We start from the raw sequence: 25,528 nt of genomic DNA on the forward strand, positions 1-25,528 counted from the left end.
AGAAGACGGAAAGACCACCAACCTGCCTGCGGTGAGTGAGTGAGAGGCCCTTGGAGTTTGCTTCATCGCGGGAGATTCCAATGATTCTGAATGCTTTGATTTCAACAGCGTGAAGACGAGCTAGGTGCGAGGTAGGAGCACCAGCCCAGAGGGGAGAGCAGTATTCCATTGAGCTGCGGATGAAAGCCTTGTACGTGGTGAGGAGCTCAGGTGTGCCAAGGAAGGACTTCGCACGACGGAGGATGCCCAGAGGGCGACTGGCTTTGGAGGCCAGATTTGAAATGTGGTTTTCCCAGGAAAGATCATGGCAGATAGTGAGACCCAAAAGTTTGAGTGACAGAACTTCTTGGAGAGGATTATTCAGAAAGTAGATGGGAGGGTTGTCCAGTAGGTCTTTTCGGAGAGACATCGTAAGAGTGTGAGATTTGTCAGGATTGAAAGACATGTTCCACTTGTTTGCCCAGTCTGTGATTTTGTCCAGGTCTGCAGAGAGTGAGGAGGCTGCAGACTGCCGATCTGAGGGATGAAGAATGGAGCGACAGAGAGTAGAGTCATCAGCAAAGACTTCCGTTTCGGACTTCCATTTCCGGTCTTGCTGGCGAGGGTTCGTTTATTCTCAGCTCTCCATGCTATCCATCGAAATCGAAGTTAAGTAATTGTTCCCATTTGTATTTTCGTTATAACTATTTATTTTATGGTGTATATATTGTCTCCCGACGAAGATTTTCGGTGCAAATCTTTCATACCTGTATTGATAATCGTGTTAATTCGGGTCGTGTTTTGAGGCCTTGTAGTTGTACAGTGAACACTGTACAACCTTGAGGCTTTGTTTTTCTCTCAGCGGTCCGTGTTTTTGTGATCCAATAACTTTCGTTCTCTGTTTTCCCAATCTTTTCACCCCATAGCCCTCTTCCTTGTGTAAATCACAACTCAAAAAAATCCAAAAAAAAAACATTTCCTTCTCTGTTCTCATTCGTTTATTCATTCTTATTCGTTTGTTCGTTCGTTCTTCGACCACATGTTTCTCCCCCATTTCCCCAGATAGATTGTCAAATTTCAACTCGTTATTTTATCGTCCATGCGTTATTGTTTTGATTATAGTTACTTTTGGTTTGAATTTCCTGTAACTTGTAATTATTTAATCGTGTTCTGCTCCTCGTGTGCGGCCTTGTAGTTGTACCCCCGTCGGTGTTTGTTATCTTAATCGTGTTTTGCTTGGCTCTTAGTTTTTTTCCCTTCTACCCCGAACATAATACTCTGTCTAACGTTCTAAATCCCCACCCCCAAAAACCAAACAAACAACAACAAAAAAAAAAACATTTATTTTCCTTTCTCCACGTGTACTGTTGACTCATCCTGTATTTTCTGTCCAGGTGTGCTGTTCGCCCCGCCCCCATTAACTCCTTGCCATCCACCGTTTGCCCTTCATGTGACTCGTGGTGGTCCCTCTCGGCTCTCCCCCCGTTGGTATTTTTGTGCACATAAGATTGTTCACGGTTCTGTTTAAATATTATTTAAATATGTATAACCTTTCCCCTTCAGTGTTTTACTCAGTGGTATTTTACAACACGCTGTTTTTCTTCCTATTTAAAAGGCTTTTCTCAATTTCCTCTCCAACTCATTCCACCTCAAAAAAAAGAAATTCAATATCTTATACGTCTCCCTCACTACATGGTCTAAATTCACATTCATTCCATCCCTCCTGCATCATTCTGAACCGGATTGCTAACTTGAAAATCACAACAAACCCAATCCCAAACCCCCACTTCGTCTCCCTTCTATCTCATACCTCCACCCCCCCCCAACCTTCTTCTTTCCTCTGCCCCCCCTCAAACAACCCCTCACTGTGCCTCATCCCTTCACCTTCAAACCTTTCATCCTCCTCATCCTTCCCTTTCTTGGAACTCTTCTGCAATCGCTGACACACTAACAACTGCTCTCCCTACCTCCCCCTCTCATCCTTCATCTTACCCTACTCCTCCCCTCCCCTGTCCTGTACCCGATGCTCCCCCTCTCTCTTCATTAACGGTATGGACCTCAAAAATCCGGGGCCTTCGCTCAAACCTGACTGATCTCTCCATACAGGTTGCTTCTGACAATCCAGACTTGATCTGCTTAACAGAGACTTTCCTCCTTCAAGATGTCTCTGATTCCTTAATATCTCTTCCTGGTTACTCCCTCCTCCGGTATGATAGACCTGAGCCTCGGCCTGGTGGTGGGGTGGCTATCTTTATCAAAACTCTCTTCCTCACTCTCCTTGCACTGCCCTCTCTCCTCCTCACCCCCAGGAGTACCTCTGGCTACGGCTTCCTCTCCGCTCCCACCTTTTGTTCATATGTGTTCTGTACCGTCCCCCAAACAGTGATGACTCCATCTACATTTCACTGTCTGACAACATGGACCAACTTCTATCCACTCATCCCAACTCTCTCTTCCTCATATGTGGTGACTTCAATTGTCATCATGCCACCTGGTTGGGTGTGGGTTCCTCTCTCACCAGTCATGGCACCTCAGCAAAGGACTTCTGTGACTCACTGGGATTGACACAATCTGTCAATTTCCCGACCCGGATCTCAGCCAATGGAGTATCTTCTCTTCTAGACTTGGTTATGACTAACTTCCCTGCTAATGTCTGCTGCTCTTCTTCTGCTCCAATCGGTTCTTCTGATCATGTGCATGTCAAAGTGGACATCTCTCTGGCCATTCTCAGAGAGCCTCCTCAGCGTCGACGAGTCTGGCATTTCACTCAGGCCGACTGGGATGGTCTTCAAGCAGCCATCAATCGTCTGGATTGGTCTCCCATCTCCACTGCCTCTGACATCAATTCTTCCTGGGAATTCTTCCAAAGCAAACTGATCTCTCTCATGCACAGATTTATCCCATCTCGCCTTCAGTTGTCTTACCCTTCCTCCCGTCCATGGTACACTGAATCTTGTGGTGAGGCAGTTGCCCTGAAACAACTTGCCTTTGCCTCTTGGAAGGCTAATCCAACTGAAGGAAATCTCAGTTCCTTCCACCAAGCTCGGAACAAGTGTGTGTCTACCCTCAGGAGTGCCAGGAAGCACTATCTCTCCTCACTCAAGAATGAACTCTCAAACCTGTCTCCTTCCTCCAAATCCTTGTGGCGTCTGGTCAAATCCGTTTCTGGTGTTTGTTCCCCCTCCATCCCCTCCATTACCTCAAATGGCCACACAGTTGACATCGCACGTGACAAAGCCGAATGCCTCAACTCTGTGTTTGCCTCAAAATCCTTAGTCCCAAACCCATCTCTCTCTGTTCCCACCTTTCCCAGTCGAACCAAACTGCTCCTGGACTCTGTGACCTTCTCTCCTGACAAGGTGGAGGAGTTTTTGTCAAACCTCGACTCTGATTCTGCAACTGGACCAGATGGCATCAGCCCACGGGTCCTAAAATCCTGCTCTGCCGCTCTATCTCACCCTCTCTCTGTTCTTTTCACCCTATCTTTTGCTCAAGGTCATCTGCCAGCATCCTGGAAATCAGCAAACATTACCGCTTTACACAAAAAAGGTGCAAAAACAGATCCTTGCAACTACAGACCAATCAGCCTGCTCCCAATTATCAGCAAAGTCATGGAATCCATCATTGCTTCGGATATGAAATCTTTCCTCTTCTCCAATGGCTTGATCTCTGATCATCAATTTGGTTTCAGACCAGGTCACTCTACTCTGGACATGCTGCTTCTGCTGTCTCAACAATGGATGGAGGTCCTCAATGCCAAACAGGAAATCAGAGCTGTCTCCCTTGACATATCACATGCCTTCGATACGGTCTGGCACCCAGCTCTGCTCACCAAACTCTCCTCCTATGGTATCCATGGAAATCTCCATGCATGGCTTGCGGACTTCCTCTCTGGTCGTAGTCAACGTGTGGCCCTGAATGGATTTCTCTCATCTCCCCTTCCCGTTCAGGCTGGAGTTCCCCAAGGCAGTGTGCTGGGCCCTGTGCTTTTTCTGGTCTTTATCAATGATCTCTCCGACTCTCTGGAAAATCCTCTGTATCTCTTTGCTGATGACTCCACTCTCTGCCGCTCCATTCCTCTTCCCTCAGATCGGCAGTCTGCAGCCTCCTCACTCTCTGAAGACCTGGACAAAATCACAGACTGGTCAAACATGTGGAACATGTCTTTCAATCCTGACAAATCTCACACTCTTACTATGTCTCTCCGAAAAGATCGACTGGACAACCCTCCCATCTACTTTCTCAACAATCCTCTCCAAGAAGTTCTGTCGCTCAAGCTTTTGGGTCTCACCATCTGCCATGATCTTTCTTGGGAAAACCACATTTCCAAGCTGGCCTCCAAAGCCAGTCGCCGACTGGGCATCCTCCGTCGTGCGAAGTCCTTCCTAGGCACACCTGAGCTCCTCACCACATACAAGGCTTTCATCTGCAGCTCAATGGAATACTGTTCTCCCCTATGGGCTGGTGCTCCTGCCTCACACCTGGCTCAGCTTCACGCTGTTGAATCCAAAGCTTTCAGAATCATTGGAATCTCCCGCGATGAAGCTATCTCTGAGGGCCTTTCACTCACTCACCGCAGGCAGGTAGGTGGTCTTTCTGTCTTCTACCGACTCCTCTCCGGCCTTGCTCCCCCAGCTCTCTCTGTGCTTTGTCCCCCAAATATTCCTACAGGTCGCACAAGATCTGCCAGCCACCCTCTGATGGTTAAACTGCCGAAATCTCGGCTCTCTGCTCACCTTCACTCTTTCATTCCTCTTTTCTCCCGCCTCTGGAACAAACTCCCACACTCACTTCAATCACACTCCTCCCTCCAGGTCTTCAAAACAGCTGTTCACCACCATCTCTTATCTTCCCCCATCCAAAACCTTGATCTTTTCTACACCCACTAATTCACCCCAGATCCACCTTGTTTGAAATTCCAACTTCTTTCCTGGAAGTCTTGGCAGTGTCCATATGTTTTATACCTCTCCCACCCCCGCCCCCTTCCCATGCCTTCCCCCCAAAGCCCTCTCCCTCCCACAGTTCTCTCGATGTCTCCATGTCTCTCGGTCCCTGCTCTCAAATGTTGTGTTTGTGTCCTTCCCCCTCTCTCCCCATCTTGTCTACCACTCCCGATGTTATTTGTTTTGTGTGTCTGTTTGTCTTTCTGTGTGATTAATGTTCGCTCTTTCACGAGCCTCGATCTTGTATACAAAAAAAAAAAAAAAAAAAGAGATAGAGAGGATTTTCAAGAGAGTCGGAGAGATCATTGATGAAGACCAGAAAAAGCACAGGGCCCAGAGCACTGCCTTGGGGAACTCCAGCCTGAACAGGAAGAGGAGATGAGAGAAACCCATTCAGGGCCACAGGTTGACTACGACTAGAGAGGAAGTCCGCCAGACACGCGTGGAGATTTCCATGGATACCAACAGAGGAGAGTTTGGTGAGCAGAGCGGGGTGCCAGACCGTATCGAAGGCATGTGATATGTCAAGGGAGACAGCTCTAAGACAGCTTTGCTCCCCTTCCATCCCCTCCCTTACCTCAAACGACTACACAGCTAACTATGCACGTGAAAAAGCTGAATGCCTCAACTCTGGGATGGCCTCAAAATCTTGTGTCCCAAACCCGTCCCTCTCTGTACCCACCTTACCCAGTCGAACCCAGCTGCTCCTGGACTCTGTGTCCTTTTCTCCTGACAAGGTGGAGAAGTTTCTGTCAAACCTCGACTCTGATTCTGCAACTGGACCAGATGGCATCAGCTCACGGGTCCTAAAATCCTGCTCTGCCGCTCTTTCACTCCCCCTCTCTGTTCTCTTCACCCTTTCTTTTGCTCAAGGTCATCTGCCATCAGCTTGCAAATCAGCCAACATTACCGCTTTACACAAAAAGGTGCAAAATCAGATCCTTGCAACTACAGACCAATCAGCCTGCTCCCAATCATCAGCAAGGGCATGGAATCCATCATCGCTTCTGATATTAAATCCTCCTCTTCTCCAATAGCTTGATCTCTGATCATCAATTTGGATTCAGACCAGGTCATTATACTCTGGGAATGCTGCTTCTGCTGTCTCAACAATGGATGGAGGCCCTCAACGCCAAACAGGAAATCAGGGCTGTCTCCCTTGACATATCTCATGCCTTCGATACTGTCTGGCACCCTGCTCTTCTCACCAAACTCTCCTCCTATGGTATCCATGGAAATATCCACGCATGGCTTGCGGACTTCCTCTCCGGTCGCAGTCAACGTGTGGCCCTGACTGGAGTTCTCTCATCTCCCCTCCCAGTTCAGGCTGAAGTTCCTCAAGGCAGTGTTCTGGGCCCTGTGCTTCTTTTGGTATTCATCAATCATCTTTCTGACTGCCTGGAAAATCCTCTCTGTCTCTTTGCTGATGACTCCACTCTCTGCTGCTCCATACCTCAACCCTCACATTGGCAGGCAGCATCCTCTTCACTCTCTGCAGTCCTGGACAAAATCACAAACTGGTCAAACAAGTGGAAGTCTTTCAATCCTGATAAATCTCACACTCTCACTATGTCTCTCCGAAAAGACCATCTGGGAAACCCTCCCATCCACTTTCTCAACAATCCTCTTGAAGAAGTTCTGTCACTCAAGCTTTTGGGCCTCACTATGAGCCATGATCTTTCCTGGGAAAACCACATTTCCAAGCTGTCCTCCAAAGCCAGTCCTCCGTCGTGTGGCAACTGGGCATCCTCCATCGTGTGAAGTCCTTCCTTGACACCTCTGAGCTCCTCACCACATACATACTAATCTTTCATCTGCAGCTTTATGGAATACTGCTCTCCGCTCTGGGAGAGGCTCCTGTCTCACACCTAGCTTGGCTTCACGCTATAGAAACCAAAGCTTTCTGGATCATTGGTATCTTCCGCGATGAAGCTGATTCTGAGGGCCTTTCACTCTCACCGCAGGCAGTTTGGTTGTCTTTCTGTCTTCTACCGACTCCTCTCTGCCCTCGCTCCCCCAGCTCTGTCTGTGCTGTGTGTGCCCCCCAAATATTCCTGCAGGACGCACAAGAACTGCCATCAACCCTCTTCTTGTGAAACTGCCAAAATCAAGACTATCTGCTCACCTTCACTCTTTTGTGCCTCTTTTCCCCACCTCTGGAACAAACTACCACACTTTCTTCAATGCCACTCCCCACCCCCCCCCCCCCCTCCACCCTCCCCCAGGGCTTTAAAACAGCTGTTCACCACCATCTCTTATCTTCCCCATCCCAAACCTTGATCTTTTCTACCCCCATGAATACACCCCAATTCAACCTCTTTCAATCACCGACTTCATTCCTGAAATCCCTGGTAGTGTCAATTTGTTTTATACCATGTACCCCTTCCCTCCCCCTCTTCCCTCCCACAGATCTCCCAATGTTCCTGTTCCCTGCTGTTATGCTTGTGTGCTTCCCTCTCTCTCCCCATCTTGTCTCCCCCTCCCTTTATTGTTTTATGTGTCCGTTGATGTTTTTTGTGTTTAATGTGCTAGCTCTTACACGAGCCTCGATCTTGTATCCAAAAAAAATTGTTAAATTAGAGATTATAATTAGAGGACATAGTTCACGGAATAGTAAAGAAGAGCAGTAGATATTGGCACAACCAACTTGCGGGTTTTCCTATTTTAGACCATCAGTACATGAGATCTCGAAAGATCGCAGTTTTGTTTTTGTCGTAGATATTGCAACATTGTAGTCACATCCATATCTGTGGACACATAAATAGTATTAGTGCTTTAGTAGTTAGGCCTCCGCCGACAAAGGACATCTCGCCGGAGACATTATGTTTTCAGATTGTCTGTCCGTCCGTCCTTGATGGGTGTTCGTTACCGCGCTAACTTGAGAATGGCTAAAGGGATCTTAGTCAAACTTGGTGCAGGCATGTATAATGAGGTAAAGATGAACTGATTAGATTTTGGGGTCACCAGGCCAAAGGTCAGAAGTCATGTTAGGTAAAAAAAAAATACTGTTACCACGACAACTTGTGAACCAGTGATGGGATTCTGACCAAATTTGGTACACTTATGTAGAATGATGTAAAGATGAACTGATTATATTTTGGGGTCAAGAGGTCAAAGGTCAAAGTCTGTAATATGTCTATAACTTGAGAACGGCTGAAGTGATCTAATTCAAACTTAGTACAGGTATGTATAATGATGTAAAGATCAAGTCATTACATTTTGGGGTCAAAGGTCAAATCTGTAATCTATCTATCTATAATTCCAGTAATCTCTGTTTGTACGTTTGTACGTTTGTACGTTTGTCTGTGACCGCTGTTTCTCGACAACCACGGGTCCGATATACTTTTAACTTGCCAGGTATATTGCTGGGGACCCGAGGATGTGCCTTTTCAAGGTTTCATATTAATCGGACAATTACTTACCGAGCTATGTCCAAAAAACGATTCAACCAATCAGAGAGCAGCGAACTATCGCGTGTGCCGAACGTGGCGGACACACTCTGCCTCGGATGGCACATTTGAGAGCGTATTCATTTATTTCACGTTTGCAAACTATGTTGGCGTTAAACTATGTTTTAAAACTAATAAAAACGAATTTGCGATTCATTCGCTTTCCTGCGCGTTTGTGCACGCGATGGCGATTTCTTTACCAAACTCCGGAAGCCGTTCGCTTTGGACCAAACCATTTCATGTAAATAGAGGGGGGGGGGGATTGTCACCGTACTCGCAAGCCGTTCGCTTTGGACCAAACCATTTCATGTAAATAGAGGGAGGGGATATAATTTTAGATATATATATAGTACGGGCATGCCCTAGTATATATAAAACACAGTTTGTGTGTGTGTGTGTGTGTGTGTGTGTGTGTGTGTGTGTGTGTGTGTGTGTGTGTGTGTGTGTGTGTGTGTGTAATGTTACCGATAGACTCCGAAACGGAGAGGCTCACGTGCTTGATATTTGGCATAGACATGGCCATTGAGCCTGGGACGACATGGCCGAGACCATATTTGACGAGATCCATATTTTTTATTCATATTTAGTAAATTTACATCAGCGCATTTCAGCGAAGTACCCGCTAATCTCAGCCAGTGCCAGAACAACTCGCTGATTCGCTCAGAGCGATCACGTGATGTTCCATCCCGTCACACGTCACACGTTTGCATGTAATTCAGGGCGAAAAGCGATTGCGCTTTTTCACCTTTATGCGATCGTGTTTTGTGTCGATTTTGTGCGATATGAATTAAATTTTAATTCATATTTCGTGTTTACGAATTCGAATACGAAGGATTTCCCCTTTCCCCTTTCGATTTCGAATACGAATTGAATACGAGCTTGAGTCGAGAGGGCGAATGTACGGGTTGGGAATGTACGGGTCTCCCTTCCCCCGCCCAGCAACGCCGGTACTGGAGGGCCGTGGGTCACAGGATCGGTGAGTCTCCAAAATCCGCTTCGTGCTCTTGCGAAGATGCAGGACGATGTCGCGATTGTTGTGCTGCTCTCCGACCATGAGAACTGCAACGTCATTGTTGACTGGCCCTCCCCTTCCCTCCCCCTTCCCCCTCCCCCGTCCGTCCTCCCCCTCCCTTCCCCCTCCGTCCTCCCCCTCCCTCCCCCCTCCACCCTACCCCTTACCCTTCTCCCCTCCTCCTCCTCCCCTCCCCTCCCCTCCCCCTCACCTCCCCCACCCCTCACCCTCCCATCCCTCACCCTCCCCCCTCCCCCTAGCCCCTCCCCCTCTTCTCCACCTCTCCCCCTCCCCCTCCCCTCCCCCTCTTCTCCCCTCCCCCCCCTCTTCTCCCTCCCCCCCGTTCCCCTCCCCCCCGTTCCCCTCCCCTCCACTCCTCGCCCGGCAATGCCGGGTACTTCTGCTAGTAGGTCTATAAATTGAGAACGGCCGAAGTTATCTCATTCAAACTTGGTACAGGTATGTATAATATGGTAAAGATTAAGTGATTAGATTTTGGGGTCATATGTCAAAGGTCAAAGTCTGTAATAGGTCTATAACTTGAGAATAGCTGAAGTGATCCAATTCAAATTTGGTATGGGTAATGGTATGTACAATGATGTAAAGCTGAAATGGTTCGAATTTGGGATCAGAAGTTAAAGGTCAAAGTCTGTAATATGTCTATAACTTGAGAATGGCCAAAGGGATCGAATTCAAACTTGGTACAGATATGTGTAATGATGCGAAGATTAACTGATTCGATTTTGGGAGCCCCGAGCTCAAAGGCCAAAGGTCAGAGGTCATGTCAGGTAAAAACGTGACAACTTGTGAACAGCTGAAGGGATTTAAATTAAAACTTGGTATAGGTATGTATAATGATGTTAACATGAACTGATTAAATTTAGGGGTCAAGAAATCAAAGGTCAGATGTCATGTCAGGTAAAAATGTGATAACTTTTGAACAGCTGAATGGATTTAAATCAAACTTGATAAAACTATTGTGATGATGTAATAATGTGGATGGAGGCATATCAGTCGACGTCGTGATGTCGAAGAGTGCCACTAGTTACCCTCGCCAGAGGAAGAGGATATTGCATTTGAGTCCATTTGTTACTTGGCAAGAAAAAAAAATTTTTTTGCAAGTATGTTGATCACTCCGGTTTGTGTGTGTGTGTTGTGTGTGTGTGTGTGTGTGTGTGTGTGTGTGTGTGTGTGTGTGTGTGTTTGTGTGTGTGTGTGTGTGTGTGTGTGTGTGTGTGTGTGTGTGTGTGTGTGTGTGTGTGTGTGTGTGTGTCTGTTCGCTCACCTATACTTGCCTACAGGTCACAATTTTAAACCGATCTTCATGAAACTTCACCAAATGGTAGAGTTTGTGGTCCGACAAAATCCTATATGTATTTCAGGTCAAAAGGTCAACATAGGTCAAAGGTTAACCACCTTTTTCAACCTTCTAATATCCTCAATTTTCATCCGATTGACTTGAAATTTGAATAGGATTTCATATCAGCTAACTGAATTCAACCACCAACTATTTTTGAGATCAACATAGGCCAAAAGGTCAACAACAATTTCAAATTTTTAAATCCTCATTTTTAATCCGATTGACTTGAAATTTGAATGGGATTTACACATCGGCTAACTGAATTCAACCAATATTTATTTTTGAGATCAGCATGGGCGAAAAGGTCAACATAGGCCAAAGGTCAACCACTTTTTCACATTTCTAAAATCCTCATTTTTCATCCGATTGACTTGAAATTTGAATAGAATTTACATATCGGCTAACTGAATTCAACCACCAACTATTTCTGAGATCAGCCTGGGCCAAAAGGTCAACATAGGCCAAAGGTCAACCACTATTTTTGAATTTCTAAAATCCTCAATTTTCATCCGATTGACATGAAATTTGAATAGCATTTACATATAGCTGAACTTAATTCAACCACCAACTATTTTTGAGATCAGCATAGGCCAAAAGATCAACATAGGCTAAAGGTCAACCACTTTTTTTCGAATATATAAAATCCTCAATTTTCATGCGATTGACTTGGAATTTGAATGGCATTTTCATATCAGCGAACGGAATCCAACCAACAACTATTTTTGCGATCACCGTAGGCCAAAAGAGCAACATAGGCCAAAGGTCAACAACAATTTCAAATTTCTTAAATCCTCATTTTTCATCCGATTGACTTGAAATTTGAATAATATCGACATATCGGCGAAATGAATTCAACAACCAACTATTTTTGAGATCAACATAGGCCAAAAGTTCAACATAGGCCAAAGGTCAACCACTTTTTTCGAATCTCTAAAATCCTCAATTTTCATCCAAATGACTTGAAATTTGAAAAGGATTTACATATCGGCTAACTGAATTCAACCACCAACTATTTTTGAGATCAGCCTCGGCCAAAAGGTCAACATAGGCCAAAGGTCAACCACTTTTTTCAAATTTTAAAATCCTCAATTTTCATCCAATTGACTTGAAATTTGAATAGGATTTGCATATCGGCTAACTGAATTGAACCACCAACTATTTTTGAGATCAGCGTAGGCCAAAAAGTCAACATAGGACAAAGGTCAACCACTTTTTCCAAATTTCTAAAAGTCCTCAAATTTCTAAAATTGTCAATTTTCATCAGATTAACTTAAAATTTGAAGACGATTTGTATGTGAGGTCACTGAATTCAACCACTAATTGTTTTTGAGGTCAAAAGGATGCTCTACTGAGTGCCATTCTACTTTGTTCTGTTTTTCCAAGTGTCGTTCTATGAGTGATTTTTCATTTGTTACTTGCAGGAAAAGATTCCGGCAAGTATGTTGATCGGTTGGTTTCTCTGTTTGTTCGCAGTACTACGTCTACACCGTTGCACGTAGAATCGCCAAACTTTACACACATATTTGTCTTTCCCTGGAATAGACTGTGCCCAATTGATGACGTCATCGGTCACGTGGTTCGGCCGCCATCTTGGAAAAACCGAAAAACTTTGCACCTCTATATCTCCGAAAGTGCTGAAGAGAAAGAATTGAGACATGGCTCATTGTAAAGAACTCTCCATGGGGAATAAAATATGTTAACGATGATGTCATAGGTGCCTCCATTATGATGTCATAATTCGACAAGTACAAAACTTCATCCAATCAAGATGAAATTTCTTGAGCATAATCTAGGAATAAATTAGTTTAGAAAACAAATAATGATGACGTCATCAGTCACGTGGTTCGGCCGCCATATTTGTCCAAAATGGCCAATAAAAAAGTATATTCCAGCAATTCCTCAGTCTCTGACCGATTTTTCATTTGTTTGTCTGTCTGTTTGTTTGTTTGTCCGCACAGAATAAATACGATTTTCTCTGCAACCGTTGGTCCGATTGATAGGAAATTTTCACCATAGTTGCAGCTCCACCTGTATAGTTTTTTTTACTGATTATTATGACGTCATAGATCACATGGTTGGGCTGCCATCTTGGAAAAAACGAAACAATTTGCACCTCTATATCTCCGAAAGCGCTAAATAGAAAAAATTGTGTCATGGCTCATTGTAAAGAACTCTCCATGGGGAATAAAATATGTTAATGAAGATGTCATAGGTGCCTTCGTTATGACGTCATAAATCGACAAGTATAACGCTTCAGCCGATCAGATGAATTTTCTTGAGCGCCATGTCGGGATAAATTGGTGGAGGAAAAATAAAATAATGATGACGTCATCGGTCACGTGGTTTGGCCGCCATATTTGTTTTAACACAAAAGCCTTAAAAACTATTAACTTAAAAAGTTAATACTTGAGGATAATGTGAGACCATCTGTCAGAAAGTTGAAGTTCAACCGAAGGTGGACCTTGCAACATGACAATGACCCTAAACATACCAGTAAATCCACAAAGGAATGGCTGAAAAGAAAGAAATGGAGGGTTCTGGAATGGCCAAGTCAAAGCCCGGATCTAAATCCCATCGAGATGTTGTGGGGGGATTTGAAACGAGCTGTGCATGCAAGAAACCCCCCAAACATCGCACAGCTGAAAGAATTCTGCATGGTGGAGTGGGCAACAATTTCTCCCAGTCGCTGTCAGAGACTGGCAGACAGTTATAAGAAACGCCCACTTGAGGTTGTTGCTGCCAAAGGGGGCAATACCACCTATTAGAGCCAAGGGTGTACTTACTTTTTCCACATGGGAAATTTGCATTTATGTTTATTTAAATTATACAATGGACTACAAAATGTAAATGTTTCATGATATTTGTTATATTATATCACTTTTATCTATCAATATTGTTGAAATGAAGATCAAATAGCTGTATGTTGAAATATGTTGAAAAAGTCAAAACTTTACATGGGGTGTACTTACTTTTTCATGTGACTGTCCCTCAACTTTTCTGACTTTACATAAATTGGAGTTGACTAGTAAATGTGTACAGTGACTTGAACGTGTATTTCCTCATACATATAGGTGCAAATCTCATTAAACTTTCAGTGTCCAAAAACGGTCACCATGCTGATTGCCAATCCTTTATTTTTGCATGTATCAACCATGTTGATAGCCTCGGCCAAATGAAAGAGTGGATGGAAAATGAAGAAAGACACATCATGGGAAGTAAATGCAAGAAGATTATACCAATACAAAAAATATCATGGGCAAGTCTTCCAATGCATTGCAGGACGTCACAAACAGGCCAAAACAAAGGACAAACAGGACGCCATGATGTAGGAGACAATAGAAACCAGAGGAGCCATGATAACAAATAATCAAAATAGCTTGTTGAAGATTTATCGGGATAAATTGCCAATGTTGGCTTATGTACACACATGCACAACGAGCGAAAGAAAGAGCACAACGATCGTCCAAGACTGGCAAAGGCTGTATAGTGTAGCAGCATAGCAAACCTGTTGTGCATTTTGTGATACAAGCACCAAATTTGGTACACTAGTAGACTATCATATTATGAAAAGATCTGGATATTGGGCCATCTCAGATTCAGAGATTTGATTTTTGCAAGATTTCGATTCGATTGGGATCGAAGAGAACACCTTCTTCGTCTTCTGTACAGTGAAGTTGCCAGCCCTGAATTCTCTGGCTACATCTGGGTGCTGCATTGGGAGTGCAACCGTGTCCCTCAGGTGAACAGGGACCCACCTGGCATAGTGTGTGTGGTCTAAGGCATGGAACCATGGGACCAGTTCCGTCAGGGCATCAAGGTACGTCGTGAATGAAGCCTGCCGCAGAGAACGCACGTAGACCAGTACCAACATCTCTAGTTCCAGCACAGTTGCCCAGTACTGAAAGTTGGGAATGTCTTCTCCTCTCTGGTGACACCAGTCTTCGAACTCAGGCAGGTCTTCTGCATCATCAGCATATGTCATACAGTGGCGTTCATACGCACGGTGTTGCAGGATGTGCAGTGCCGCTGCAGTGATTTGATGAGCTCTTCTTGTGCGGGTGACGTGGGCAGCTCGTAGAAGGAGTCGGCCGTCCCTGGCGTTGCAATCTCAGCTTGCAAAATCTGCAAATCTTGCAAAAATCAAATCTCTGAATCTGAGATGGCCCAATATCCAGATCTTTTCATAATATGATAGTCTACTAGTGTGCCAAATTTGGTGCTTGTATCACAAAATGCACAATTCTTTTGAATATTTGGGCTAAGCCGCCCCACTAGTAAGAGAAGGGGAGAGAAAAAAAGACACAACATAAATACAACATAAACTGCACTCAGACACAACATAAATAGACAAAAAGATGGACAAAACTGACTTATATTGGGGAAGCAATGGTCCACAAGCAAGTTTACCAACGCAAGATAACAAAGTGAGAGAAAACTTAAATTGGTCCCTGTAAACTTCACAATGTGCGGTTGTCTCCCATATATGTTGCTTAATTGCAGTAATCGATCTATTTATTTGCTTGATATCAATGTGAAACAGAAGTCCGACATTATCCCCCCCTAAATGGTTATTGCAACCATATCCCTTTTATCATATAACCATATCCCATATCCCTTCTCAGACATGGTTCCCCCATTATCCCTTTCATTTCACCACTTATACAAGTGCACCACAAATTACCACATGAGAGAGCAAAATCCACAAGAAGTTATCCACACGAGAGAGCAAAATCTGGTGAAAAACTTTAATATATATTCTTTCAGGAAGCTATCCTTTCATCCTAAGATGACATTTTTAGCCGCGTCGCAGACGCTGCTCATAGAGTGCCCTCTGCTGTTGTTGTTGTTGTTCTTCTTGTTCTTCTTGTTTTTGCAGAGAAGACAAAACCTCAAAGCTCCACCCATTCTGGGAACCATAGCTCCACCCATTCTGGGAGAGCCTTCATATTGTTACATATTTATGTGAATGTATGTGAATTACCATTCAGGTCTTTGCTTATCCATGTGTAGTAGATTAAGGGTTGTTGTGGTTGGAGGGTCAGGAGCCCTTCTGAAAAAGAGGCCGGAAACGGAAGAAGAAAAGACACGAGGAAGAAAAGCGACGAGTATTCTTCTTCCTCGCCCCGCTCCGACGAAAGGTGGGATCGACCTTGCGCCGCGTGGAAAAGCGGCGTTCCGAAGCCCGTCTGGCGAGAGGAGTTACCGGGACGTGTACCTACCCGGTGGAGACGTCAAGTTGACGTGGGGCCGTGCATCGACCCCGCGTCTGGCACCGTTCGCGGCACCGTCTAAAAAGACGCGTACGGGTCGCACGTTGGGGCCTAACACGCGTTGCAAGCGGCGTGGGGCTTTTGGCTTGCTTTACCGTACCCGCTTCGCGTGGCCACGAGGGGCTGCAGCCGGGGTGCCTGGTACGATACCTGCCCGGTGGAAACACGTCCACCCGGGGTTCGTTCAACCGCCCGAGTGCGGCGACGCCGACCATCATCTTGGTCAGGAGGGGCCCAGAGACATTGTGAGGGGCAGAGACCAAAAGGGGGTCGTGAGTACCAAAAGGGGACACACATATATAAGATGGCCATCTTAAACCTCTAGGGGATTGATTGATTGTTGAATGTGAATTGTGGATGGTGGATTGCCCGGGGAATAGACCCTTGATTGTATCATTAAAATTGTTTGGTATCATTACCCTTGAAATATATCATTGAACATCAGTTTTCTCTTGGGTGGAATTCATAGGGATTGTGTTGCGAAAGCGCATATATACTACTACTTTCTGGCGAAGTTCCTCTCACGGTCCGGGGGTCACCGAGACCAGGTAGTCACCGAGGGGACCACGTAACAGAATTGGGGGCTCGTCCGGGATCTAAAAGTGTATTTGTATAAAATAATAAAATAATATTTTTATTAATTAAAATTTATTAATTAAGTATTAATTGGTGAATTTTTGGGGAAATTGGGGTAAAGTCTTGGGTGAAGGTTAACAGGTGTTAACGATAGTCACCATGGCGTTTGTGGCACAGAACTTTGCGGTAACACCGAGTGAGGCACAGTTCCGAGCGTTACTAAAGTCGGACCTCTTGAAATTGGCCAAACATTTTAACTTGGAGGTCCGAACTAATTTGAGGAAGGCAGAGTTGCAGGCCACGGTGATACAATCTATGGTGGGATTAGGAACAGGGGACGAGTTAGCCTGGGAGTGGCTACCCGAAGAACCAGAAGATGTTGAGCTCCGGAAACTGGAGTTGCAATTACGGAGCCAGGAACGGATTAAAGAAGAAGAAAGGAAAGCAGAAAAGGAAAGAGCAGAAGAAGAAAGGAAAGCAGAAAAGGAAAGAGCAGAAGAAGAAAGGAAAGCAGAAAAGGAAAGAGCAGAAGAAGAAAGGAAAGCAGAAAAGGAAAGAGCAGAAGAAGAAAGGAAAGCAGAAGAGAGGAGAGAAGAGAAACAAGCAGAGGAAAGGAGAGTGGAACGAGAACTCCAGGAAAGGTTAGAAGGGAGAAAAGCAGAGGAGAGGAGAGCTGCAAGGGACCTCGAAGCAGAGGAGAGAAAAGCGGAAAGGGAATTAAAGGAACGTGACATGGAGCTTCAGCAAGAAATCAAATTCAAGGAGCTGGAGTTAATGAGAGAACGGGGAGAGGCACCACCCTTGCTGACGGGGTCGACACCTAACCAGAAAACCTGGGATGTGGGCAGACATGTGAGGCTGGTTCCACCGTTCAGTGAAAAGGAAGTCGCGAAATTTTTTCCACACTTTGAGAAAGTGGCTCGACAATTAAACTGGCCGGAGGAGGCCTGGACCATACTCGTGCAAAGTGTGCTGGTGGGGAAAGCTCAAGAAATTTATTCGGCGCTACCAATGGACCAATGTGCAGATTATGAGGTACTGAAGAAGCACATCCTCAAAGCCTATGAGTTGGTTCCGGAAGCTTACAGGCAAAAATTCAGGAATGCCAGGAAGAGGGAGAGTGAGACCCATGTGGAATTTGCCAGAGTGAAAGAAAACATGTTTGATCGGTGGTGTGAGTCAAAAGGAGTCGGGAAAGACTTCGAAACATTGCGTGACTTGATCCTGGTGGAGGAATTTCAGCAGTGTGTCCACGAGGACATCAAAGTGTACCTGCAGGAAAAGAAAGTACCAAAGTTGTGGGACGCAGCCACCATGGCAGATGATTATGCCTTAACCCACCGAATAGGGGTCTACGAACCTAACTCCTCGCCTAGATCTCCGCAGGGGAGGTGGGGAACAGCAGGTGCGGAGAACGACCATACATGGCGGCGGCCTCGAGAGGATTATGGGGACAACGCGGATACCCCACCTGTTCGAAATCAGAGGGATGCGGGCCCAAGACAAACTTATAGTTCGGGGGGCCCGAGGCAGACCACGAGTTTTTCCTCCGGGCCTACTTGCGCTTTTTGCAAGAAACCTGGACACTTGATGTTCAGTTGTTACCGCATGAAAAGGGAAGACCCAGAGTGGAGTCCGACTATTACGACTCCCAATGCAATGGCCATTGTGAGAAATCGCCATCAAAAGGGTTACCAACCATTTATTTCAGAGGGGTTTGTGTCACGGGATGGAGCCTCGACTAACCGGAAACCGGTTAGGATATTGAGGGACACAGGGGCACATCAATCTTTAATGCTTGAAGGCATTTTGCCATGGTCCGAGGAGACGGCAACGGGGGATAGTGTTCGTTTACAGGGGATCGGGGCGGTGTTAGTGCTCCACTTCATGTCATCCATTTGGAGTCCGATTTGGTGTCAGGACCGGTCACCGTCGGTTTACAAGCCACGCTTCCTGTAGAGGGTGTATCTGTGGTTATCGGGAATGATTTGGCCGGGGGATTAAGTTTATGGTAACCTGAGGGTTGGTAAAGAGCCCAGCAGGGAAAATAACACCACACCAGCTCGGGATGGCGACAAAAGTGCCAAGTTATTTGTAGGGGGACTGAACTTCAAAACAGAGGAAGAAGTTCTGACCTCTGTCTTCAACAGATATGGGCCGCTGGTGGAAGTGCAGTTGGTAAGAGACTGGGAAACGCAACAGTCAAGAGGGTTCGGCTTTGTCACGTTTGCCAGCAAAAAAGACGCCAGAGAGGCAGAGAAGAATTGGAATGGCAAGGATTTGGAGGGTCGGACCATAACAGTAGGGAAGGCATTTCGTAGGCGTCGAGAGGTCTACAGGAGAGGACAACTGGGCGGTAGTTTTGGTGGTGGCCGCAATCAATATTATTATGGAGGCTCCCTGAGTTACGGCAGCTCCCGAAGGAAGGATTGGCAAAGTAGTGGCCGAGAAGGAGACCGCTATTCATGGGACTACAGGGACAAGTGGTCCCACCATAATTATTAGGGAAATTCTGAGAAGTTGAAGCACTGAATGCGGCGGAGCCGCCGAGCCAAGATTCCTACACGGATTAACCGTGAACGCCGTTCCTAAAGGCGTCCATGTCGTGAACTTTCATGCACGGACTAACCGTGAACTCCACGTTCCTCAAGGCGCCCATGTAGAGAACTTTCCTGCACGGACTAACCGTGAACCCCACGTTCCTAAAGGCATCCATGTAGTGAATACTCGGCTTGGCCGCCCGGAAAAAGTGCTATCGAGTTGCTTAACTTTGGATCTTTGAGCAACCCCTTAACCTTCATTCACAAGAAACTGACGGTCAAAGTCAGAGGGTCATGAGATGGAGTTTGATTTGGCAGGGACAATGTCGTTGCTGGTGCTTAGTCCAGAGTGAGTAATCTGGAGGGGTTGTGGTAAAATTTTGGTTGCTTTATTGTTAAGTGATAACTGTGCCCGGGGGGAACTGATAATGTGGGGGGGTTGAGTTATCTGGTTTGTTTCTCCAAATTGGCCGGCAAAGAAAGTTTTCGCTGGGTTCAAACTTTCTTTCTTGAAGGGGGGGAGTGTTACATATTTATGTGAATGTATGTGAATTACCATTCAGGTCTTTGCTTATCCATGTGTAGTAGATTAAGGGTTGTTGTGGTTGGAGGGTCAGGAGCCCTTCTGAAAAAGAGGCCGGAAACGGAAGAAGAAAAGACACGAGGAAGAAAAGCGACGAGTATTCTTCTTCCTCGCCCCGCTCCGACGAAAGGTGGGATCGACCTTGCGCCGTGTGGAAAAGCGGCGTTCCGAAGCCCGTCTGGCGAGAGGAGTTACCGGGACGTGTACCTACCCGGTGGAGATGTCAAGTTGACGTGGGGCAGTGCATCGACCCCGCGTCTGGCACCGTTCGCGGCACCGTCTAAAAAGACGCGTACGGGTCGCACGTTGGGGCCTAACACGCGTTGCAAGCGGCGTGGGGCTTTTGGCTTGCTTTACCGTACCCGCTTCGCGTGGCCACGAGGGGCTGCAGCCGGGGTGCCTGGTACGATACCTGCCCGGTGGAAACACGTCCACCCGGGGTTCGTTCAACCGCCCGAGTGCGGCGACGCCGACCATCATCTTGGTCAGGAGGGGCCCAGAGACATTGTGAGGGGCAGAGACCAAAAGGGGGTCGTGAGTACCAAAAGGGGACACACATATATAAGATGGCCATCTTAAACCTCTAGGGGATTGATTGATTGTTGAATGTGAATTGTGGATGGTGGATTGCCCGGGGAATAGACCCTTGATTGTATCATTAAAATTGTTTGGTATCATTACCCTTGAAATATATCATTGAACATCAGTTTTCTCTTGGGTGGAATTCATAGGGATTGTGTTGCGAAAGCGCATATATACTACTACTTTCTGGCGAAGTTCCTCTCACGGTCCGGGGGTCACCGAGACCAGGTAGTCACCGAGGGGACCATGTAACAATATAAACAAATATCCACCATTTTATTAACTCGCATAGCTTTGAGGCCTGTTTTGTAGGCCCGTGGTGTCTTCCTCTCTCACACAGTTTTATTTCAAATCAAATTCGATATATCATTTCATTTTTCACAGTCACTAACATAGTTTTAGACTCGGTTGAAAAAAAACGGGAAGAAAATCCAATGAAAGTTGCCCTTTATAGAACGAAATGAATTCTCAAAGGCCTGTAACTTCAAGTCCATTGAGATTTTTTTTTTTTAAATCGCGGCATGGTCAGTCATACACCGCCCGAAATAAGAGACGGGAAAATGCCGAGATATATATATATATATTGTTTAAATCGCGGCATGCTCAGTCATACACCGCCCGAAATAACAGACGGGAAAATGCCGAGACATATTAAAAATTCGTCCATTTGATGACAATCGTCACGATGAAATATTTAATTTATACGTCGTCACAATAATGTGGAGAGAGGAGCATAGCTTCGTTCACGTGTCGCCACACACGGGAAATTGCCGAGATATATATTTTTTAAATCGCAGCATGGTCAGTCATACACCGCCTGAAATAACAGACGGGAAAATGCCGAGATATATTAAAAATTCGTCGCCACACACGGGAAATTGCCGAGATATATTTTCACTTTGCACAAAAATAACATCAAGTAATCGAATCAATAGGAATGTCCTGTGCCTATAACATCGACGTTATAGGCACAGCTGCATCTAGGCATTGTGTAACATCGACACGGCTTTTGTTTTAATTAAAACTTTTTGTACTTGTTCTTTTAAGCATTGCCCTTTTGCTGTCATTGTTGCTGGTCACAAAAAAGTCAAGCACACATCTGCTGATGCTGAAATCTCAGGTTCAAAGCTTACATGACGTACAACGTTGATTTGTGACTTACCGACTATGCTCTTGTTATTAATGTAAGAGTACATTGATATCTCCCCCTTAATGTCCTTGCCTTACATGTGATAAATGTACAAGCTCATCCACAAGCCTTGGATCGCTGCGAAAAAGGCAGTTTCCATGATTTATTTTTCATTCATTGCCTTGGTGTAATTTTATTGAGAAAGAACCAGCAGTGAATGTGTGCAGATGTAGCGGTTACCGCTGGATGTACATAATCGCCTTGCACCGACCAGAACACGGCCAGACGCGCCTCTCCCGGGCATGCCCGGACTCACTGTTCCCGGGCACGCCCGAACCTCCCGGGCACGCCCGGTCTCGTCTTTCCCGGGCATGCCCGCTCTCGCCTTTCCAGGGCTCGCCGAGAGCGTCCGGGCATGCCCGCTATCGCCTTTCCAGGGCTCGCCCAGAGCGTCCGGGCATGCCCGCTATCGCCTTTCCAGGGCTCGCCCAGAGCGTCCGGGCATGCCCGCTATCGCCTTTCCAGGGCTCGCCCAGAGCGTCCGGGCATGCCCGCTATCGCCTTTCCAGTGCTCGCCCAGAGCGCCCGGGCACGCCCAGCCTCGACTTGCCAGGCCGCAGCCAAACACGCCCGGGCAGGTCCAGACTCGCCTTTCCAAGGCTCGCCCTTGATACCCGGGCATGCCCGGTATAGCTTTTGCCGGGCAAACTTCCCGACATAAATGTGTATATATATTGTTGCCCGAAAAACGGGCTTGTGAGAATACCTGAGCTGTTTTGTTTCAATAAAGCAACTCGGACGAATTCCGTCTTTGGTCGCGTCAATTCTTTCGACTCGCGTTGGAGCGCAGTTCCTTCATTGGTGACCTACCGACATGGATACGGCAGTGACGCTTAAACTGCCTACCTTCTGGGAGACTCACGCGGCTGTTTGGTTCGCCCAGGCGGACTCCCAGTTCGCCCTGCGAGGCATCACCGCGGACGACACCCGCTTCCACCATGTTGTGGCGGCGCTCGGTTCCGCCACCGCGGCCCGCGCCTTGAGCCTCCTCCAGCACCCGCCGGCTGCTGACAAATACGACGCGCTGAAGACGCTCCTCCTCGGCGCTTTCGCCCTCTCACCGGCAGCACGCGCATGGCGCCTGCTTGACCTGCCCGAGCTCGGCGACACGCGCCCGTCCGAGCGCATGGACTATATGCTCTCGTTGCTCGGCGAGCACTCTCCGGCATTCCTGTTCCGGGAGCTGTTCCTCCGTCAGCTGCCTAACCCGGTACGCCTCGCCCTGGCTGGCACGTTGATCACGGATTCCCGCGCCCTCGCCAGGGAAGCCGATAAGATCTCCTCGGCGGGCCAGCACATCGGCGCGGTTACCTGGAGCTCGCCGCCGTCCGAGGCGACGCCCACGACGCCCGAGTGCCCTGCGCGGTTGGAGGCCGAACTGCCGGTGCAACTGGCGGCCGCCACGCCGCACCGCCCACTTCCGACACGACGGCCGGGGCCTCCACCTGACCGGGCGTGGTGTTATTACCATGCCAGGTTCGGACACAAGGCTCGGACGTGCCGGCCCCCGTGCACTTTCGGCAGGTCGGGAAACGGCCGGGCCGGCGTTCATTCCCAGCCATGAGCGCCGGCCACTCGGGCAACTTGCTGTTTATTCGGGACAAAGCGTCTGGATGGCGTTTCCTGTGCGACACCGGCGCCCAACTGAGCGTCATACCTGCCTCCGAGCAGGACAGGCTGGACGCAGTTTGCGGCCCCTCTTTGGTCGCTGCTAATGGCTCGGCCATACGCACTTTCGGCCCACGCGTCGTCACCCTCTGCTTCGGCAGCCAGCGCTTTCAATGGACTTTTGTTACCGCCAGCGTCCCCATGGCTTTGCTGGGCGCCGACTTCCTCTGCGCGCACGGGCTGCTGGTCGACGTCAAACGACGTCGCCTTGTCCACCCCGAGACCTTCAGCTCCCTGGCGTGCACAATGAGCAGCTCCGCGCCGACCGAACTGGCGTGCGCCCTCCCGGCAACGAACGAGTTCGCTCGCCTGCTCGTGGAATTCTCGGCCCTCACGCGGCCGACGTTTTCGGCCGTCGCGGTGCGGCACGGGATCGAGCACCACATACCCACTACGGGCCCGCCGGTCTACGCCAGGGCCCGCCGCCTCGACCCAGCCAAGCTCGCCGTGGCAAAGGCCGAATTCGACGCGTTGGAGCACCTCGGCATCATGCGGCGCTCCGATAGCGCGTGGGCCTCGCCACTGCACATCGTGCCAAAGCCGGGGGGTGGATGGCGCCCGTGTGGCGACTACCGCCGTCTCAATGACGCTACCACCCCCGACAGGTACCCGATCCCGCATATTCAGGACTTTTCCGCCCGTTTGGCGGGACGGGTCATCTTTTCGAAAATTGACCTGATATGGGGCTACCACCAGGTACCTGTCCGGGCGGCCGATGTCCCGAAGACGGCCGTCATCACGCCGTTCGGCCTGTTCGAATTTTTGCGGATGCCGTTTGGCCTCAAGAACGCGGCCCAGGCGTTCCAGCGCTTGATGGACGGCGTGCTGCGCGACCTGCCGTTTCTTTTCGTCTATCTGGACGACATCCTCGTCGCCAGCACGTCCCGCGCCGAGCACTTCCTCCACCTCCGAACACTGTTCGGTCGCCTCAGCGAGCACGGCTTAATTGTCAACCCGGTCAAATGCCACTTCGGCGCGACGACCGTTGACTTTTTGGGCCACCGCATCACCAAGACCGGGGCCGTGCCGCTGCCGACCAAGGTCGAGGCCATCACCACGTTCCCGCGTCCCTGTTCCATCAAGGCCCTCCAAGAGTTCCTCGGCATGGTGAATTTTTATCACCGATTCGTGCCCCGCGCTGCTCAGCTCATGCGGCCCCTTTACGAGGCCCCCCGGGGCAAGCCGGCCAAGCATGACATTGTTTGGTCCGCGGCCATGGACGCGGCCTTCGCCAGTGCCAAACGGGCCCTCGCCGACGCAACGCTGCTGGCTCACCCGGTGCTCAACGCGCCCATCGCCCTCACTACGAACGCCTCCAACTACGCGGTGGGCGCCGTCCATGAGCAATGGGTGGACGGGGTTTGGCAGCCACTCGCTTTTTTCAGCCGGCAACTCCGGTCGAACGAGTTAAACTACAGCACGTTCGACCGCGAGCTGCTCGGGCTATTCCTGGCCGTTCGCCATTTCCGACACCTCCTGGAGGGCCGCCCGTTCACGGCTTTCGTCGACCACAAGCCGTTGGTCTACGCAATGGCTAAGGTCACGGAGCCGTGGTCGGCCCGCCAGCAGCGCCACCTCTCCGCCGTGTCGGAGTTCACCACGGACATCCAGCACGTCGCCGGCAAAGACAACGCCGTGGCCGACTGCCTTTCGCGGGCCAGCGCGAACGCGGTCCACCTCGGCGTGGACTTCACGCTCATGGCGGCCGACCAGACCACCGACGCCTCGGTGCAGGCACTCCGCATGGCGGACACGGGCCTCCGCCTGGCCGACATCCCCTTCGCGGGCACCGTCCTGCTCTGCGACGTCTCCCAGGGCCAGCCTCGCCCCATCGTGCCCGTTTCCTGGCAGCGCCGCATCTTCGCCTCCATCCACGGCCTTTCTCACCCGGGCCGCAAAGCTTCTCAGAAGCTGGTGTCGGCGCGTTTCGTCTGGCACGGCCTTCGATGAAACATCCGCGACTAGGCCAACGCCTGCACGGCCTGCCAGCGAGCCAAGGTCCACCGCCACACCCAGGCCCCGCTGGCACCTTTCGCCGTGCCTGAACGGCATTTCGACCACGTCCACGTGGACCTGGTGGGTCCCCTGCCCCCCTCGCGGGGGTTCACCCACCTGCTCACCATGGTGGACAGGACCACCAGGTGGCCGGTGGCCGTGCCCCTCACCTCCACCACCACCGCCGACGTGGCGCAGGCGTTCATCGCCACCTGGGTCACGCGCTTCGGCGCACCAGCGGACATCTCGTCCGACCGCGGCCCACAGTTCACGTCTGAGCTTTGGGGCGCGGTCGCCCGTTCGTTGGGGGTCACGCTGCACCGCACCACGGCCTACCACCCCCAAGCCAATGGGTTGTGCGAGCGGTTTCACTGCTCCATGA

At 48.6% G+C, this 25,528-nt stretch overlaps 1 protein-coding gene across 1 annotated transcript in view; it reads left to right on the top strand.

Moving 5' to 3' along the window:
* The window catches only part of LOC137428074 (protein mono-ADP-ribosyltransferase PARP12), a 1,016,466-nt gene that overhangs the window by 824,647 nt on the left and 166,291 nt on the right, over nucleotides 1–25,528 (top strand). The gene's annotated exons all lie outside the window — the stretch shown is intronic.

Source organism: Myxine glutinosa, chromosome 1 (assembly GCF_964187855.1).
Source record: "Myxine glutinosa chromosome 1, kmMyxGlut1.1, whole genome shotgun sequence".
Taxonomy (NCBI): Eukaryota; Metazoa; Chordata; class Myxini; order Myxiniformes; family Myxinidae; genus Myxine; species Myxine glutinosa.